This window comes from Ovis canadensis, chromosome 20, assembly GCF_042477335.2.
Source record: "Ovis canadensis isolate MfBH-ARS-UI-01 breed Bighorn chromosome 20, ARS-UI_OviCan_v2, whole genome shotgun sequence".
Taxonomy (NCBI): Eukaryota; Metazoa; Chordata; class Mammalia; order Artiodactyla; family Bovidae; genus Ovis; species Ovis canadensis.
The window spans coordinates 33,024,092-33,043,989 of NC_091264.1; the positions used below are offsets into that span (position 1 = coordinate 33,024,092).

Below are 19,898 nucleotides of genomic sequence, written 5' to 3' on the forward strand. Positions count from 1 at the left end.
TCAAAACATATTGTAACAAATTCAATAATGACTTTAAAAATGGTCCACATCCAAAAAAAAAAAGCTTTTTTAAAAAAGAGAAATGATTGTCATTTCTGGGTTTGGAGGCACAGTGTACCATACACTTCTCTACTCACCATTTTCCACCTCCTTTCTGTTTACAGCTGGTCCTCTCTGGATGCTCCATGGTTCTTCAGACCCCAAGGAACAAAGCAGCATGACATGACTTTTCAGCGGCCTGGTTTGGAGCTTGGGTGGTAGAAACAACAGAGTTTGAGGGTCCTGTGTCTGTGTTCTTGGGTTGCTATGAGCCGGCTGTGGGATCACAGCCAATTCAGTCTTCTCTTTGAACCGCACAGAAAAGTGTCACCCAGACTCCTTAGTGGCTGCCTCTGGGCCTGCTGAGTGGGAGTGGAACCTACCTTCCCCCCCCCCCCCCCCCCGGAAGAGGGGCTTCACTTCTGTCTTTAAAAAAAAATTATTTATTTATTATTTTTGGCCATGCTGGGTCTTTGTTGCTGCACGCAGGCTTTCTCTAGTCGTGGTAAGTGGGGGTTACTCTGCATTGCAGTGAGTGGACTTATTGTTGTGGCTTCTCTTATTGCGGAGCACGGGCTCTGGGTACACAGGCTCTGTGGGCTTCGGTAGTTGTGGCACGTGGCCCTAGTTGCCCCACTTACAGCATGTGAACTCTTCCCAGACCGGGGATCAAATCAGTGTCCCCTGCATTGGCAGGTGGATTCTTATTGACTGTACTGCTAGGGAAGTCCCTCCCTTTCTGTCTTATACCCTGCAGACTGTAAATAACATTAATTTTTTTAAAAAAACAAATCTCTTTTAACCCATGGATGAGACTGTATACTTAGAGTAGTGTCTTGCAGAGCTCACATTCATGGGTCCTCTGGCCTTGAAGGATTGTAGCAGCAGTTAAGCATGACTTCACCATGTGCGCAACCGGAGGCTCCTTAGGCCCCAACTCTCCTCGTGTGAATTAAGCGCCCTTAGGTACATGCAGGTGGACGTCAGTGCAGATGGGGCGCGGGGGGTGCTGACCTGGCCAGGCGGGCGGTTTGTACCTGCATCTGGTAACCATTTCCTGTGCACTCCCTGGGAAGCATCTGCTTGCTGCTGGAAAGGACTGGATTTCGCTTTCAGCATAAAAAGACAGACATCATAAGGTGTAGGGTTACCTGCAGGCGTAAATGCGGAGGCATGGCATGTGAAATACAGATTCTAATCATCTTCAGTGGGTTTTTGATGTGCTGGTTGGAGCCTGGCTGTGGGCCCAGCCAGAGTCCCTGGGGCCACCCCTGCCCAGAGGTGTATGAAGGGGAGAGCTGGAAGGAGCTGGTATTGGGGCTCATGGCTGGATTGGGAGAAACAGTCCCTTCCAGAGAGCAGGAGGGGTCCCTCACACATCTCTCATGGCTGGTTCAGGCTGTCCTTCCTGCCCGGTCTGATGTCCCTGCTCCCGAAACACTTTGCTGAGTCTTGGTTGGCTTCCTTACTCAATGGGTGTGATGAGTGCTCCCTGGAGGCCGCTCCTCCCTGCCCCACCCCCATTCTCGGCCACTCAGTCCGCTCCCATCGGGACTGTCTAGGATATCCGGGGCTGGGGTGGGGAAGGACCTTCCCCTGTAGGTCAACCTTCCCCAGCACGTGACCCCAGAGTGCTGCCATCTCCACCTCTGCTCGTGCCCTCCTCCCTGCCCTGGCCTGGCTTCCACTGGAGATAAATCTCTCCTTACCCACACTGACCAGTTGAGGAGGAAGCCATTCAAGGTCTAGAGCGCCCTAAGCAATACCCCATGTCTCTAACTGAGTCTGTTTTGTCTCTGTTTTAACAACCCTCCCCAGACAAGCCCCTCAACTTCTCCCAGTTTTCTAATGAATTACACGCATGCTGCTTCATCTGGAGTTCCAGACTCTTTGCAAGCTGGACCTATCCACTCTGCCAGCCTCCCTTCCATGTTGCCGCTGCTCCCACCGCTGCTTCAAGGCCTCTTGCTGATTCCTGAAGGTGCCCCAACCCTGCTTCTACCACCATGCCCACTGGTCCTGTGTCTGAGCTGCAAGTGCTGGGAATAGACCATCCTCCCAGTTCATCTCTGGGGCCGAACTCTGGGAAGCTTCACAATCCCTCACACGCATCCTCTCCACTTTTGTGGCAGCTCATCATCTCCAGCTTCCTGCTCTGCATCCTGGGGCTGCATCCCTGTATTCCTAATGGTGCCTGGTACATAGAAGGGGGAACCTGAGTTTATCCACTGAGTAGAAATGGGAGGGGTGAACCGTGGTTCTGTGAATGGAGCATGAATTGTCTTTCCTATGGCAGTCGTACACATTCCACCATTGGTCCAGGCCTTTTAAAAAATGATGGTCACTCTTCTTTAGGAATTTCTTCTCCCACATCTCTGGCATCTGCATGTCTTCTGTCAGCTCAGATTCCTCTGCAGCATCCCCTGACCCCTGACCCTCTCATGGGTGGTAATGAGAGCTGAATTTCTCTTTGCTTGCCTCTGTAGGGGACACAATCTGTGCCCTGTCCCCCACCCCCGCCACTCACCATTCCCATGCACTGGTGGCCGGCTGCAGCATCTATCCACGACTTGCTGCCTGAGGGTTGGGCTGGAGATGCTGGGGCATCTGTACTCCAAGGAGCAGTCTGGAGTGTGCAGCCATTCCCTCCTCCAGGACATCTTCCTGACCCAGGGATTGAACCCAGGTCTCCCAATCGCAGGCAGATTCTTTACCATCTGAGCCACCAGAGAAGCCCTGTTGATGCCAGTGGTGTATAAGTACCCCAGCTCCCTTGCCCCTCAGTGGGACAATTCTGAGACCTGTCCTACTCAGGGTCTTTGAGGTCCCAGTGGCATCAAGCCCCAGATGCCTCCAGAAGCCACCTCTCATTGCTATACCCCTTCCTTTCCCTGCCTCACTTCCCTACTCCCTGACTCCCGCTTCCTGGGATCACTTCCCAAGTAAACCACTTGCACCCAAATCCTCATCTCAAGCTTCACTTCCAGGAGAACTCAGCCCAAGGCAGTGTCTTATTCTCATTGCCAGTAAGACGGAGACCCAAATCTTTTGCCTGGCACAACTCCATTTCCAGACTGGTGGTTTGGCTCCTTTTGCAAGGGTGAACTGGCTAAAGATCTCTTTGCTCTGGCCTGCTCTCTGACCACCAGCCTGTAATTAGCGCTGGCTCCACCATCCCCATCAACATGCAATCTAGTTCCCTGGCCTCTTTACGAGAGTTGCTCAGGCTTCCCAGAACAATGTGACCACCCACCCCCACCCCCGGCCTCTCCTCCTCTGGCCAGAACATCCCACAGCACCCAGCATGACCAGCAGCTCTTCCAGGATGGTGCTCATGGCTGCAGTCATAGTTGGAGATGCCCTTTTGCCCCTCACAATGCACTGAGGTCTCACCACCCCAGTGGTTATGGACACGTAGTCACCGTCTGAACCTGGCTTGTGTGCATAAGAGACTACCCATCTCACCTGGACACCAGCTATGGAGAGACAGGGCCCAGATCCCTAATTCTCTGTGTTCCCTAGAGGCACCTGCTCAATCTGAACAGATTGGGGTCCAGAAAATGCCCATTGATGACTCAGCACCCCCTTAACCAACCAGAGCTATTGGGTCAGCTAAAAAGACCATTTGAGTTTTTCTGTAAGATGTTATGGTTTCCCAGGAAAGTGGATTCCAGAGAAGGAAGACCAGAATAGAGCAGGAAGGTGGAGGTTGGAGGAGGGAAGAAACAGAAAAAATGTGTGAGTCATAAAGTAGCAGGGAGCTCTGCAAACCATTAGGTAATTAACCAAAGTGAAATATCAGAGCGCCCAGCTTTGGCTGCTCTTACAGGGTTGCAGCTGCTTTCAGAGTTTGATTGAATAAAGTATTTTTATTAACTTCACATTTTGCTTCTAATTTTTCCCCTTGTTCTTTCTCATTGTGGGACCCTCCTGTTCCTTGGCTCCTCGACTTGGTGATAGGCAGTGGCAGGGGCCGCCCTCCCCCACCTTCCCCACCCTCCTCCCCGGCCCTGCCCTGGTTCTGCTTTCTCTGTGTTCCGAATACCTGTGCCCAAAAACTTTCCCATCAATGCACACTTTGGGGCTACAGATCAGGCTAGAAGACAACTCCTGGGGTGTGATTGAACTGACTGTATTCTGGAGCCCACTGGACCCTGACCTCTGGCTGTGAGGCAGACATTCACGGAGGAGGGAAAAAATGTAGAATCAAAGAGGTCATAAGATGTCCAAGTTCACAGAACAATTAAAAAGGGGCAGGGCTCCTACTCAGGCTTCCAATTTCTAAAACCTACCAACCAGCAGTCACTGTAGACCCCAAACCCTCCCCCACTGCTGAGTTCCGCTGCTTTGGTTCTCTCTCAGGTCCTCAGACGATGGGGTCCTCACCTTCCAGGTATCTCTGCCACCTTATTTTCCCTGGAAACAAACCTGATGTTCATGTTCTGTTGCTTGAAACTCCTCAACGCCTCCCTAGTGTCCAGAAACTCAAGTCCAGATAAGATCCTGGTGGTCTTAGGTGCTTCTGGAAACATCTTGATCATCTCACGGTTTCCTGAACAAGCCTCCTTTCTTCATGCATCTGTGATGATGCAGACATGCGGGGTAGGAGACCCCACCCTCGCCTCCCTCTCTGATCTGCCTGTGGACTCTTCCTCCTTCTTCAAGGCCGAGTTCAACATCAGCTCCGTGGAAGCTCCCCCTCACCCCTTTGGACAAACACATCCCTCTGTGCTCCCAAGAGCATGTATGTTGTTGCCCTTTAAACCCTGGCCACTCACGAGACACTGCTCTGAGAAAGCAGGGACCACTTCTCATTCAGCCCAGGGCTGCCAGCTGCTCACAGGAACAGCCAACATACCAGACACAAAATGCTGCCACCTCTTTGGGGAAAGTTGCTGTAGGCTGTGCTCCCGGGGAAGCAGATTCTGAAAAGATGTTTGAGCGCAGGATGTAGAGTGAGGAGGGCCCTGGGTGCCTGGGATGGGAGAAGAAGAGGGAAGCAGGCATGGGCAGGAGGAGAAGGTAAGTGGCCCCATGGCGGGCTCTGCAGCAGCATGGCCCGGGTTGGTGTAGACTTGCTTTTGGCTGAAGTTGTCTCACTTCCCAGGACTTCAGATGGGTCACTCATGGATGTAGGCTGCGTGGAAGGAGGCTCAACTTCTGGGAGAAAGCTTCCAGTAACTGAGGGCTGCCTACTGTCCTCACCCCCAGTAGCTGAGGATGTAAGTCTGTGGACAGAGGTGCCTTTTTCTGGGGGAATCAGATATGAAGCAAAGGGTCCTTTTGTAGCGATCCCATGGATGCTTCTCAGAACACTGTTTTCAAAAGCATAAGATAAAATAGTAAAGGATTACCAAAAAAGCCAATTGTACTGAAATAGTTATACGCATGGTGCTGAAGCTGTTTGTGTCATTACAGACACATGAAGTGGCAAACACACCCGTTCCTGCCTTTATGGTTTCATCTGAGTATTTTATGCCCCCTGCTTTCTCTCTTTCCCAGGTCCGCCTAAAGCCCGTCCTTCAAGGTCACACTCAAATGCCACCTCCTGCATGAAGTCCACTTAGACTGCTCCAGTGTGGCCTATACTAGTTTTGGCAGAGCACAATGTTTGCTCATGTTTCAAGACATGTTCATCTTTTGCCCAGAGACTATAATTCTTGATGTAAGAATAGCATGATAATAAAGGCAGTAATCGCTAGCTGAGGTCAGAGGTTAAGTAACTTGCTTAAGGTTACATAGTGACAAAGTGGCAGAGCTGAGCTGGACTGGAGCTGCCTGGCTCTGAGCACTGTGCTCAGATCGGCTGTGTCTTCTCCTTGGGTGTCTTGCACTCCTTTGAGTCTTCCATTAGGAACTACCCCACTAGTCCTTCAGGTTGGAGAGTGGATGCGAGGGCAGATGAAGGGGTGTCTTTAAAGAGGGGCAGAGGGGGCTTGGTACCAGTCAGATCTCAGCTTCTCATGCCAAGGAGACTTGGGTGCCAGGCACCTGAGGTCAGATCCACATCCACCTCCACCCTCACCAACCCCCGCTCTTCTCTTTAGTTCTGCAGCCCCAAGAACTTGCTTCGTATCTTGTTCTCAGCTCAGACATTCGTCCAACTGTTTCTAACGGCTTGCTGCTTCACATGAAACCCCATCCAGGTAATTTTCCATTTCACACTGCAAAGAATAATAGCCCGGGGGCTCTTTTTATAGGAAAAACTCCTCCAAGTAGAGCAAGCCTCCACTCCCAGGCAGACAGCAGAAGTCTGCTGGGCAGCGGTATCTGCAGGAGCTGGAAAACATTAACTCCGCGTATAGATTTCCACTCCTCCCTGGCTACTCCTCGCGGTGATGAGTTTTGATATTTCCTGGCCATCTGAATCCACTTCTGTCTCTTTAATCACAGGGCCCTGCGTCTCTTTGGGCCCTGCCTGCCTGGCCTCCCCGGGAACTTGGCATGTGCTGTTGCTGAGGCTCTCCTATCCTGCTGGAGAGATTCAACTCAAACTGCCTCCAGAAAGCCTTCTGTTTCTTTCTTACAGTGCAGCGGGGGGCGAGGGGGTGGGGTTGGAGGGGTGGGTGGGCAGGGGGGCGAGGGTAAGGAGGAGAGTGATGTTTCTGAGCATTTACTATGTGTTAGATGACAGTGATGGTTGTTTTGGGGTCATAAATTATAATTCACATACTCTGTAACAGGTTGGTTTCTCAGAAGTGGATGTGGAGTTGGGGTTTGGGGAACAAGATGTTTAGGAGGGATTAGGATTAATGGGTAGGGAAGCAGAATGTGCAGAGGAAGTAGGTGAACTGTGACCCAGGTCTGGTGGAAGCACAGAGCAATATTGCCCCCCTAGGAGTGTCCACGGAGAAGGCAATGGCTCCCCACTCCAGTACTCTTGCTTGGAAAATCCCACGGATGGAGGAGCCTGGTGGGCTACATGGGGTCGCTAAGAGTCGGAGACGACTGAGCGACTTCACTTCACTTTTCACTTTCACGCATTGGAGAAAGAAATGGCAACCCACTCCAGTGTTCTTCCCTGGAGAATCCCAGGGACAGGGGAGCCTGGTGGGCTGCCATCTATGGGGTCGCACAGAGTCAGACACGACTGAAGTGACTTAGTAGTAGCAGTAGTAGTAGGAGTGTCCAGTGTGGGACCAAAGTAGGCCAGTACTGTGTGGGCCCATAGCCCCCACATCTGCTTCATAATTGGATGCAGGCTGTCCTGGGAGGGGTGCGACTTTGGGGAAGGGGGACAGCTCTCTGTAGGGAGCCAGATCCTGAGGAACTGACAACTGGGGGTTATCTGCTGACTGCCCCCAGAATCAAGGGCAGTATGTGTTCTTGAAGGGGGAGCTGGGAGTTGTATCTTTGTGTCTGCAGTTTACAAATGTAATCTTCATATCCTGATTTTACAGATGAGGCTCGTAGATGGCACGACAATCACCAAGCTCACGCAGCTAGCAAGGAGCAGAACTCAAGGCTGTTTGAAGCTACACCTCATGCCTTTCCCATGATATTGTGCCCCAGGGGCCTGGGGGAGGAAAAAGGAGAATAGTGTGAAGATGTTTAACGTTTGTTTCCTTTAAAAAAAATTTTTTTTTAAAATTGAAGTATAGTTGACTTACAATGTTGTATTAATTTCTGCTCTACAGCAGAGTGACTCAGTTATACACATATATATTAATACATTCTTCTATCTATTCTTTCCCATTATGGTTTATTCTAGGATATTGAATATATTTTGTCGGCCAGAAATTTTGTTCGGGTTTTTCTGTAAATGAAATCCAGCTTCTGTAATTACAGAGAAACTCAAACTTTTTGGCCAACCCCATAGTTCCCTGTGCTATGCAGCACCTTGTTGCTTATCCATTCTATGGATCTACTAACTCCAAACTCCCAGCTCATGGCTCCCATAGCCCCCGCCTTGGCAGCCACAAGCCTGTTCTCTGTGTCTGTGAGTCGCTTCTGTTTTGCAGATAAGTTCATCTGCGTCATATTTTAGATTCCACGTATAAGTGATATCACATGGATTTGTCCTTCTCTTTCAGACTTACTTCACTTAGCATGGTCGTCTCTAGTTGCATTCCTGTTGCTGCTAACAAATGTTTCTAGAGTTGTCCATCAGCATTGTTCCTATGCAGAGGGGGCAGAAAATCTGTTTGGATAAGCAGATAGCAACCCGTACAAGCCCATGACTGGGATGGAGCTTCACGACTCCAGAGGCTGGCACAGTTGTGGAGGTGGTAGGCATTACACTGATCTTCCAAATGTGTCTGGAATTTGCCTACACGGAGGAAGGGGAAAAGTTCTAGGTAGCAGGTACAATGAGCAAAGTGATGGGAGTTAGAACTGAGAAAGTCTCACAGGGAAACTGGGCAGCATAGCTTCATTTGAGTGGAGCAGTAGGATCCCTCAAATACATGAAAGGCAAGTGGGGAAAATGAAATTCAGCTTCCTTCTATTGAATTCCACAGGCTTTTCTTGAGTATCTACTAAATGCTAGGCAGCTCTCAACTCAGCGAGCCCCAGTGGACTGGAGGGCCCTCTTCCCCACTTGGTTGATGAGGCCTCAGGCATCAACCTACTGTCTGTGCTTTGGAGCTGGGAGGCCCACGACCCCTGTGGGATGTGGTCCTGCCTGCAAGGAGTCACTGCAGGAAGGCTGATGAGGTCAGCTGCTTGAGTCCCCGAAGAGCCTCTTCCTTCAGGGAGGGGACCTTGGAACGGATGCTGAGAGCAGCCATTCCATCCTCAGCACCAACTGTCTGAACCTGTCAGAGGAGGGTGAGGGGCTGCTTTTGCCTTGGGGCTCCCGGGAGAATGCAGTGAGGCAGAAACCAGCCCTCACTCCTGTGAGGAGCCCTCAGGGAGAGGCCTGGGTGGGGGCCCAGCCAAGGTCGGGTGGGGAGGTGGGAGAGTGGATACCAAGGAACATGTCCCCTCCTAAAGCTTCCAGGCAGTGAGATGTCACTCACCTGTAAAACAACAAGAAAAATGAACAGAAAGCACAATTTAGCTTGAGGACTTCCAACTTTTTCTTTTTCCCAGTAAGAACATGGGGAAAAAACCCCCACTGTAATGGATTGAATTGTCACTCCGCCTCCCACTTCCTCCTGCCCCCAATATATTGATATCTTAGCTCTTGGTACCTGTGAATATGACCTTTTTTTGAAATAGGGTCATTGCAGATGTAAGTAGTTAAGATAAGGTCGTGCTGGGATAGAACGGGCCTCTAATCCAATATGACTGATGTGTTTATAAAAAGGGGAAACTTGCACTCAGGAAAGGGAAACGATGTGGAGACCCAGGGCAGAAGGACATGCGAGGACAGAGCAGAGATTGGACTGATGCAGCTGCAAGTCAGGAACGCCAAGGATCGCTGGTCAGCAGCAGCAACTGGAAAGAGGCAAGCAAGAATTCTACCCAGAGCCTCAGTGGAAGCCTGGCCTCGCTGGCACCTTGATTTTAGACTCCTGGCCTCCACAACTGTGAGACAATAAATTTGTGTAGTTTAAGCCAGCAAGTTTGTGGTATTTTGTTATGGCTGCTGCTGCTGCTAAGTTGCTTCAGTCGTGTCCGACTCTGTGTGACCCCATAGACGGCAGCCCACCAGGCTCCCCCATCCCTGGGAGTCTCCAGGCAAGAACACTGGAGTGGGTTGCCATTTCTTTCTCCAATGCATGAAAGTGAAAAGTGAAGTGAAGTCGCTCAGTCGTGTCCGACTCTTTGCGACCCCATGGACTGCAGCCTAGCAGGCTCCTCCGTCCATGGGATTTTCCAAGCAAGAGTACTGGAGTGGGGTGCCATCGCCTTCAGCCCTAGGAAATTAACATGTGTGCGTGGGTGCTCAGTTGCTAAATTGTGTCTGATTTTTTGCTACTCCATGGACTGCAACCCGCCAGGCTCCTCTGTCTATGGAGTTTTCCAGGCAAGAATACTGGAGTGGATTGCCATTTCCTTCTCTAGGGGATCTTCCCCACCCAGGGATTGAACCCATGTCTCCTGCATTGGCAGGCGGGTTCTTTACCACTGAGTCCCCAGGGAATCCCTAGGAACCCAATACCTCCAGAGGAGGATTCACACTGGTGTCCCTTAAATGCCTCTTGCACCATTTAAAGCTTTTAAAGCTGCACTTCTCAAAGTGTGTTCGGTGGAGCGAGAGTTCCTTGTGATGTTAATGGACGTTAGGTGGAAACATGACTTTGTGGTAAAATATACTTGAGAAATACTGGGTCAAACAGTCTTACACAGAGTCCTCCTCTGCAGGACTTTTCAGAAGCTTTAATATGCAAAAGTGCATTGTCAATACGGTAGCACTTCCCGAATTCAGTTGGTAGTGGAATTTGTTTTTTCCCTCTAAAATATGCTCAGTCTCCTGGGATTATTTTCTGAAGAATACTCTTTGGGGACCACTCTTCTAGAAACCAGGATTCTCAAATTTTCCATGAAGTACCTAGCAGAGTATCGTGTGTAACTTCATAATTAACCGTCCTGCTGAGGCTGATGGTCCAGGTGCTGTGGGTATCGATGGTGCTGGTGCTGATCATGAGGATCCAGGTCGTGGTTATGATGGGGACACTGGTGAGAAGGACATCGGTAATGAGGGTGGGTGGTAAGGCATACCTCGAGTAAATCCCTAGGGAGAAAGGGCTTCCAGCTCAGAGAGGTCTTCTGTATGTGAATGACACCACTAGGCTTTGCAGAGTTAAAGACCTGGGCTTAGTGGGAGATGGTCCTGGAAAAGCAACGGTGCAACCCAGGGAGGTTGATGGGCCTGGAGCCAATAGAAGATCTTAGCAACATGGGAGACCCACTGAAGGTGTACAGCCTTGATTCCTGGAGCCTCTCTCAACATGAATAAAAATAAAAAGAATATCTTTTCCATGACTGGAAAATTCCTGCTATGGTGAATTGTAACGTAGTAGGGGATGCTGTCAAGGCTTGTGTATCTGTTAAGAAATGAAGTGGAAACACGTGTGTTTGCCTCTTTGGGGCTGTGTTGTTTGAAATGGCCCGTTCTTAGCTCAGTCACGCTGGAGAAGGTCAGATGAGTTACAGCCCTCCAGAGGGACCGAGGGAATTGTGAAGGCAGCAATGGAGGTGGAGGTTTTTTCTTCCTTTTTTAAAAAATTCATTAATTAATTAGGCTGCTCCGGGTCTTAGTTGTAGCATATGAATTCTTAGTCGTGGCATGTGGAATCTAGTTCCCTGACCAGGGATTGAACCTGGTCCACTGTGTTGGAAGTGTGGAATCTTAGCCATAGACCTCCAGGGAAGTCCCATGTGATGGAGATTTTGAAAAGACAACAGTATTGCCCGTGTTCATGGAGGGTGGATGTAAAGGATGCTGGTGGTGACAGGGTCACAGTGAAGGTGAGGACAATGTTCCTGGTGACCAGAGTGCTGATGGGAGTGACAGAGGCAACGGTGGAGGTGGGTGATGGGGACAGTGATAGGGACATCCCCAGTGTGATGTTGGCAACAGTTTGTGAGGAATCATGGCGTGCACCGTGCACCGACCAGAGTCTAAAGTGACTCTGTGGTCACCTGCTTCCTTCCTTTACAGGTAGGACAGGACCCAGGAGATGCAAGCTGGCCTGATAAGCGCAAGACTTTGCCTTGGAGGTACTGAGTTATCTTCTGTGTAGAAAGCTGGCCCTTCACTTTCTCCATAAATTAACTCCATAAACTTTCTGCTTTGCCAATTGTAGGTCGTCAGCCCCACAAGCCATTCCCGCCTGGAATATGGAACTTGAACAAATAAATCACTCTTATTATTCACGTCGGCAGCAATGTCATCATTGCACGGGAGTCCAGACCTGGGCTGACCTACCCAGGGGACGCGGGCGGCCCCCCTCTATATTGTTCAAAGCCCAGCACACCATGATTCAATAGTGAACTTTTAGACAGAGGCCCCTATATCAAAGTGACATAATTTAATAGCACTCTCCTCTCTCATCAGAATGGGGCTTCTCCAGGGGTGGTAGACATACGGCTTCCTGGGGAGGGGGGATGACTCTCAGAGGCAGGTTCATGCCCTTCCCCTACGAGAAGAAGGCTGTCAGGTCCCCAGCCTGTAAATTCACCAGGCCAGCTACTGACAGCTCTGCTCCCCTCCTCTTGTACATGTCAGCTCTGCCTGATTTTAAGGAGGAAATAGAAGCTCAATCTGGATCTGTGTCTGCTGGCAAGATGGCTGCCTCTAGGCAGATTTTTAGCATCTTGAGTAATGCATTCTGGCAAGGGCTGCCCATTTATTGCACTGGCCAAAAAAGTCGTTCGGATTTTAAACATCTGATGGAAAACCCGAACAAATTTTTTGGTCAACCAGTACTTATCACAGGCTTGTGATTTGTGGGTCCTTGTTCTTCCTTGAGGGACACAAATGCTTGGCCAAGGCCTCACTGACCATTTATGGACATTCACCATAAGTCCGCAGCTTCCTCGGCACAAATCTGAAATCAGGGCATGTAATTAAAGCCATTGCCCTGCGTTTCTTCATGTTTTTATGCAGGGGATGCAAAGTGATAGTGGGGTTGCCCTTTTTGATCTTTTCTGGAAGGAATTATTCATTTCATTTTTTGTGTGTTTTTCCCCCCCTCTGGGAATGAAATAACAATTCCAGCAACTTCTGGAAAACATCTGAGCTAGTTAGTAGAATGTTAAAGCAGGCTGAACATCTCATTCATAGATGTATCAGGTATTTTCCTATGACCTTAAGTGGTTGCGGAGGTCCTTTTGGAATTCTAGTTAGCTGAGGGATAGGGGTCTATGGAAGGCTTCTGTTTCAATGTTCTAGGAATGAAAGTCTTGGGGGGAAGTTGCTGTGGCTTAGTAAGTTAAAGGGACTTTCCAGGTGGCGCTAGGGGGTAAGGAAACTGCCTGCCAATGCAGAAGACAGGGTGGCATGCTGTACTAAGTACTTCGGATTTCCCTGGTGGCTCAGATGGTAAAGAATCCGCCTGCAGTGTGGGAGACCTGGGTTCAATCCCTGCTTTGGGAAGATCCCCTGGAGGAGAGCATGGCAGCCTACTCCAGTATTCCTGCCTGGAGAATCCCACGGTCAGAGGAGCCTGGTGGGCTATGGTCTATAGGGTCGCAGAGGCAAACATAACTGAAGCGACTTAGCATGAGTGTAATATGTTAAAAGTTCTAGAATACATTGGAATTAGGCATTTTGGGTTTGGAATGTAAATGTGTAATATAAGAAGAATGTATGTTTTGGGGTCATTTTAGGTGTAACGCTGGAAGTCAGAGCCCGCATATTTTGGGGAATCAAGGGACTAAATGAATGTGTACAACGGTTTCAATAACACCGGGTAACACACAAAATACACCGCCATCCTTACAGTAATTAAACTCCAATCTTGCCTTGTTTCTAAAATATCTCAAAACATAGTATACTGGGACATGAAGGGGTGCCAAGACGATTTTTGCAGTTTCAGTTGTAGGAACCCTGTGGTTGATTCCACATCTATTCACCCAGACAATTAGGCAGTCTCAGTGGGTCATGCTAATTCCATTCCACTTCCTGGGGATTGGCTCAGGGCAGGTGTGAGCCATTTTGGGTCAATGAGACAACGGGGGAGAAGCTCGGGTCTTCTGGAAAAGAGCAGTCGGTCACACCGCCCCTCTCCTTTCACCTTGCTGGCTGTGAACAAGGGTGCATTTTGTGCCGGGTGCTGCTGGCAGCCATTTTGAGACCATGAGGGGAAATAGTATTGGGATGCAGCCGGCTCTACTGCCGAGAGAGCAGAGAAAGGAAAAGAGCTTGGGTTGAGGGGCTGAATCTGTCTCCACTGACCTCTTCCCTACCTCTGGACTTCCTTCTGTGAAACATAATGCCGCGATTATGTAAGTGAGTCTGAGAAAGTGTTTCTGTTACCTGAGAGGAAAGCGTTCTGACCCACCTATTTAATGATTGTGTGCTTATCATTAACGTCAGTAAGCTAAGCTCTGAGGAGAGAGAAACAATGGAGTCCATGTGTTGTCCCTGATCTTCAGAGCTCTCAAGTGCTTATTGGAGAGGTGATATAACTTCACAGAAAGCCACAATGTATTAAGTGTTGAATTGCGACAGAAGATACTCCCAAGGCAGGGCTTGGACAACTCTTCCCATAAAGGGTCAGATAGAAAATATTTTTATTTTTGTGGGCTGTATGGGCTCTGCTGTGACTGCTCAGCTCTGCCATTGTAGCACAAAAGCAGCCAGAAACAATGGCTACAGATGAGTGTAAGTGTGTTACAATAAAACTTTATTTAAAAGAGTAGGTGGTGGGCCAGGTTTTGCCTACACCTGCTCTAAGGGAGTTCATAATCAGCAGGGGATTGGGGTCATGGGATGATTCCTGGAGGATGTGGGTACTGGGCAGACAGAGTGGACATGTACAGCAGTCTATCTAGTGCTGGACAGACAGCAGTAGACCACGCCATTCTACAGTCTACAGATGGAATTCAGAAAGGAAAGAGCCAGCGTGTATATCATAACCACACCTGACTGTCTCCCTGGTGATCAAGCCAATTCTGCAGTCCTTCTTCCTCCACTTAGCAATGATCAGGCAAGAAAAGAGGAAATACCCAGGGGCCACACACAGGAAGAGTCCCTCCCAGATCTGTCTCCTGCCCAGAGGACCAAAGGTGAGTCTAGGCACGCAGAAGCACAGAGCAGGCAGCCCCAGCGGGACAGACATGAGACTCTTCAATTCAGAAAGTTGAATTGTCTTGGGGGGACAGGGCTGGTTCAGAGAGCTACCTCCTCAGGGTGACCTTGAGGATGGCTGGGCTTTGAATAAGAGGCAGGTAACATGGGCAGGTGGGAATAATGCTGAGCAGAGACGTGGAAGGGACCCCTCTGTGGTGTGAATACACCTCTATAGGGTGACACCCCATAGGATACTCTGGATGACACCCTCTTAGGCTACACTGGGAAGTTGTTCCCCTGATCCCTTGAGACAAGAGCCTAAAGTTTCCTTTGAGGAAGTATCTAGACAATGACACCCATCAATACTGACCGACAGGTAGAGTTGTCATTATTTAGTTGCTAAGTTGTGTCTGACTCTTTTGCAACCCCATGGCCTGTAGCTTGCCAGGCTTCTCTGTCCATGAGATATCCTAGGCAAGAATACTGGAGAGGGTTGCCATTTCCCTCTCCCAGGCATCTTCCCAACCCAGGAATTGAACCTACATCTCCTTCTTTGGGAGGCGGATACTTTATCACCGAGCTACCATGGAAGCCCTATAGGCAGAGACTGGGAGCTATTAAATCTGAAGAACATCAGTGGGGTTTACGGGTCCTGCGGATGAGTTGGTAGGGGCAAAAACCTACCTTGTCTAAGTGTGGACCAAGAAGGGTGATGAGAACATCACAGGAGGAGGATGGGGAGGAATGGGAGGGGAGAGAAAGGCTTAGCATGAGAAGGAAGGTGGCTCGTTCTTTAGGACTGAGTGCAAGTCCATCCAGAGAGCCCAGGGTCACACTTTGAGGAGTCGGGGAGGGTGTGCATTCCTGCTGCTGGGAAGGGGCTCTGTGAGGAGGCTGGAGTTTGCTGGGGGGGAAGGATAGCCTTATCTGAGATGGACAGCATCTTTCCGAATGGTGAGACCCAGCATGCTCCCCACCCTCAAAGGCTACAACTTAGGGATGTAAAAATATTCCACCCCTGTTTTCCTACTTTGATGTGTAAACATGGGGCAATCAAGTTGGAGAGAGGAGAAAGAGAAACCACACTGTGGAGTAATATCCTTTTGCAAAGAAATACATATTTTGGAAAAGGGCTGAAACTTGTGGAAGCTTTAGAAGGGTGTTTTCTTTTCTTATTTTTAAGAACTCAAGGGTTTTGGTGAAATCAGTGTTGTTTTCTCAGGCGCCCAAATGAATGAACATAGGCACAGCTTCAGAGAGACAAAGGAAACCATAAAAATAGCTTTCTAATTATTGTCTCCTGTCCCCAAACACGGCTGTCGAGGGCTGGGTGATGCCAGCTCCCTTTCCCTAACTGGGGTCCTCTCTGCCTGTCCCCAGCTGTCGTTCCCTGGCTCTGCCACTGCTGCTCTGGTTTCGTGGTGCCCTTTGCTTCTCTCTCTTTTTGTCTTTGTTGACTTTCACGAGGAGGTGGTTGTTTCTCCTAACCCTCCTCTGCTTTCTTTAGGTTTTGCATGGTTTTCATCTCCTGTTCAGCTGTCTCCATCGGTTCCCTTACTTTCATTCTGCGGGGCTGTCGGTGACCTGGTTCCAATGAGGCAGTTGGGTTTTGTCCAGCTCCTACTTCAAGCAGGCCCTCAGACTTATGTGGCTGCCATCTCTCCCTGTGAAGGTTTTTAGATTTGTTTTGTTCTTCGTCTCTTCTATATGTGTTTCTCCAGGCAGGAATATTGGCTGTTTATAAATTTTCAGGAGTGCTTTTCCTTTTAAGATGAGAGACAGGCTTCTGAACTTCTTGGGCTGAGACCCATTATCTGTGAAATTCTTGCTTTGATGACTGGCAGATTTCTGAGCCATAGGGCTGGATTTCCAAACCTGGCTGGCCCCTCAAGCTGTGGTATCGCCCTCTGCTTGTGGCTCTTTCGAGACCAGAACCTTCACAAAGCAACCACTTCGTTTGTGCAATACTTTCCCTCGTTATGCCTGCATCTTTAAAACTGATCAAGAAATAACACAACCTGGATCACAACCTGGAAGAAATGAAATTCTCCATTATAACACAAACAGTTCTTCATTGAGTTATTAAAATATAGCAGCTGTGTGACACAGATGGAAAACACGTACTGCACGTCATCCTTATTATTTCATACTAACCCCTTCAATCTTCACTATTCAAAACAGGATCCCTTGGTGGGGGGTCTTCCCTGGTGGTCCAGTGGTTAAGACTCGGTACTTCCACTGCCGGGTGTATGGGCTCCGACCCCTGGTCGGGGAACTAAGATCCTGTGTTACATGGTGTACTGCAAACAAACAAACAAGAAAAATGCAAGTATGAAATATACACCTGGATTTGAGAGACTTGGCATCCCCCCCAAGAAAGGTTAAATATGCAGAAATGCATATTTCTATCTTTAGAAGTCAACTTTGGCAGATGGAGATCCATGACACCTTCCAGAAAATCCAGTTGTGGCTCCTGAGAGTTGAGAACATTTTTGACTTCTCCCAGACCCATTCTGAGCTTCCCAGATGGTGTTAATAGTGAAGAATCTGCTGGCCAATGGAGGAGACGCAAAAGAGATGTGGACTCGATCCCAGGGTCGGGAAGCTCCCCTGGAGCAGGACATGGCAACCCACCCCAGTATTCTTGCCTGGAGATTCCCCTGGACAGAGGAGCCTGGCGGGCTACAGTCCATGGGGTCACAAAGAGTTAGACACGACTGAGGTGACTTAGCAGCAGCAGCATTTTAACCTGGCTCTCGCCATCTTCAGCTTCCTCATGGTTTCAGTAAAGATAAAAAAGCATTTACTCCGTTGTGTTACAAAGATTTCTTTGAGACTCGCTGTCAAAGTTGATGAGGAGGAGTTAATTCCATGACGAGGGGACTTCATAAAGCACTATGGCTCTGGCTATTCCCTGAGTGAGCCTCTGAGGGTGGAGCTGGCTATTTTGGACATGCTGCATTGGGATCTCTCTATTGGGACACTGCTGGACTTCTCGGCCGTATTCCACTCCCTGGTGGTCCTGGGCTGGCCCCGTGTACAGGGGTCACCGTAGAGGCATTCTTCTCTCCAGGCCGCCTCCCTGACCAGGCAGCTGAAGCCCCGAGTCCCTGGCCATCAGCTGTTAAAGTTCAAGGGCTCTACACTGACCTCGGTCATCATCACTTTAGAATTGGACAGGCTCACGCCTGATGCTATGCTCCTGCATCTGGTCTGCTAAAGAAGGCGCTTTAGGCATCAAGCATTAGGCAGTTGAACCACTACAAGGAACTGGTAAAACAGCAGCTGACAAGTGTTCAGTTCTCCTGCACAGACAACTTTCCGCTTCCCCTGCAAGCCTTGGTGCCCTTTAGAGCATAACGGCAGTCCCCCTTGCCAAGCCTTCTCTGTCCTCTGTGCTTTCTGGCTCCCACAGCAAGAAAGAAAAAAGGCACTGAAAGAACAGCTGAGAACACGCCTTAGGTCTTATTGTCATATTGCCTCGAGACCTACCGAATTAGAATCTGCATTCTGCTTGAGAGAATAGCACTGAAACACATACATTACCAAACGTAAAACAGGTGACCAGTGTGAGTGTGATGTGCGATGCAGGGCACCAAAAGCTCGTGCTCTCTGACAGCCTGGAGGGATGGGGTAGGGAGGGAGGTGGGGCGGGGGAATCAGGATGGAGGGGAGACACGTATACCTATGGCCGGTTCGTGTTGATGTATGGCAAAAACCATCATAATATTATAAAGTAATTATCCTCCAATTAAAATAAATAAATAAAATTAAAAGGAAAAGAGAAAAGATCCCTAGGTGATTCCTATGTAAGTTTGAGATGTCCTGCTTTTGTAACCATTAAAAACTTTAAATGGAGCAAGATACCAAACAAAAATGAGTGAGGAAACAGAGTATGGTGGATGGCACTTAGAAATGCCCCATTAGTGGCAGCAACAATGAACAATGTGTCTATTTTTGTTTCAGCTTGATGGAGCCCCATACCACAATCATTGAATGACAAGATAGGGCTCCTACTAATTCCTGGGCAGCTGGTCATCTTTCCTTCTCCATGGAAAGGTCTCTGGAGGCTCTTCTCTGCCCTTGGTCAGAGGCCAACTCTGTGTCCTGGTCTTCTAAACTCTATGCTAAGATTCAGCTTATCTTCTTTCTTGTCAGCAAAACCTAGGGTGACAGATTCCCAGACTTCTTCCAACCTTCATCCAGTTTGCCCATCGGCCATCTACTCCAGGGGCTTCCCAGGTGGCGTAGGGTTGTAAAGAATCTGCCTGCCCATGCTTGGGGCTGGTGCATGGGGATGACCCAGAGGGATGTTGCGGGGAGGGAGGTGGGAGGGGGGTTCATGTTTGAGAATGCATGTAAGAATTAGAGATTTTAAAATTTAAAAAAAAAAAAAAAAAAAAAAGAATCTGCCTGCCAATGCAGGAGACACAGGAGATGTGGGTTCAATCCCTGGGTTGGGAAGATGCCCTGGAGGAAGAAATGGCAACCCATTCCAGTATTCTTGCCTGGAGAATCCCGCGGACAGAGGAACCTGGAGGCCTACAGTCCATGAGGTCACAAAGAGTCGGACACCACTGAGGGACTAAGCACACAGCATGCAGCCTTCTACGCCAGAGGTGTTTAGGATGACTCTCAACTTCTTTGCTGACTTGTTGAGGTGGGTCACCAGGTTCCCCCTGCTACCCACCTCCCTGAAACAGGACATAAAACAGATTTCATCAAGACCATTGTTTTTTGCTTATGGTCAATGCCAACCTGAGGGATCCTACTAGGAACCTGGTAGGAAAATCTCTGTGATTAACGTTCTTCCTTAGTTAGCCATGTCAAAATCTGTCACTGATAGCCTTATTTCCCCTGCCTCATTTATTTCCTTCCAGGGCCATATGGTGGTGATTATCAGTCTTTGGGGAGTTGAAATACCTTGTCATTATTTCTTTGATTCCAAGATGTGCCTCCCTCCAGCAAAAAGAAAAAAAAAAAAAAGATCACAGTATGGCATTTATTTTCAAAATGGAAGCAAATGAAAATTAATTTCACATTGAAATCAAGAATTCAGGTTGTCTCTTGAAACGGTGACATCCTGACACTGAGAAACGTGCCATAAAAACTCCAAACTGTGCGAAAGGAAACTGCTGGGGTTCATCATTTATTTCTTCCTTGTAAATTGCAGTTTTATGCTGATAAATTTATTTACTTACTCATTATATATATTATATTATATATTATATAT

The 19,898-nt window shown here is 48.8% G+C and overlaps 1 pseudogene; it reads left to right on the forward strand.

Moving 5' to 3' along the window:
• The first annotated feature begins 17,096 nt into the window (after nucleotides 1-17,096).
• LOC138425136 (cyclin-I2-like) lies at nucleotides 17,097-18,025 on the forward strand (annotated as a pseudogene).
• Nucleotides 18,026-19,898: the final 1,873 nt, after the last annotated feature.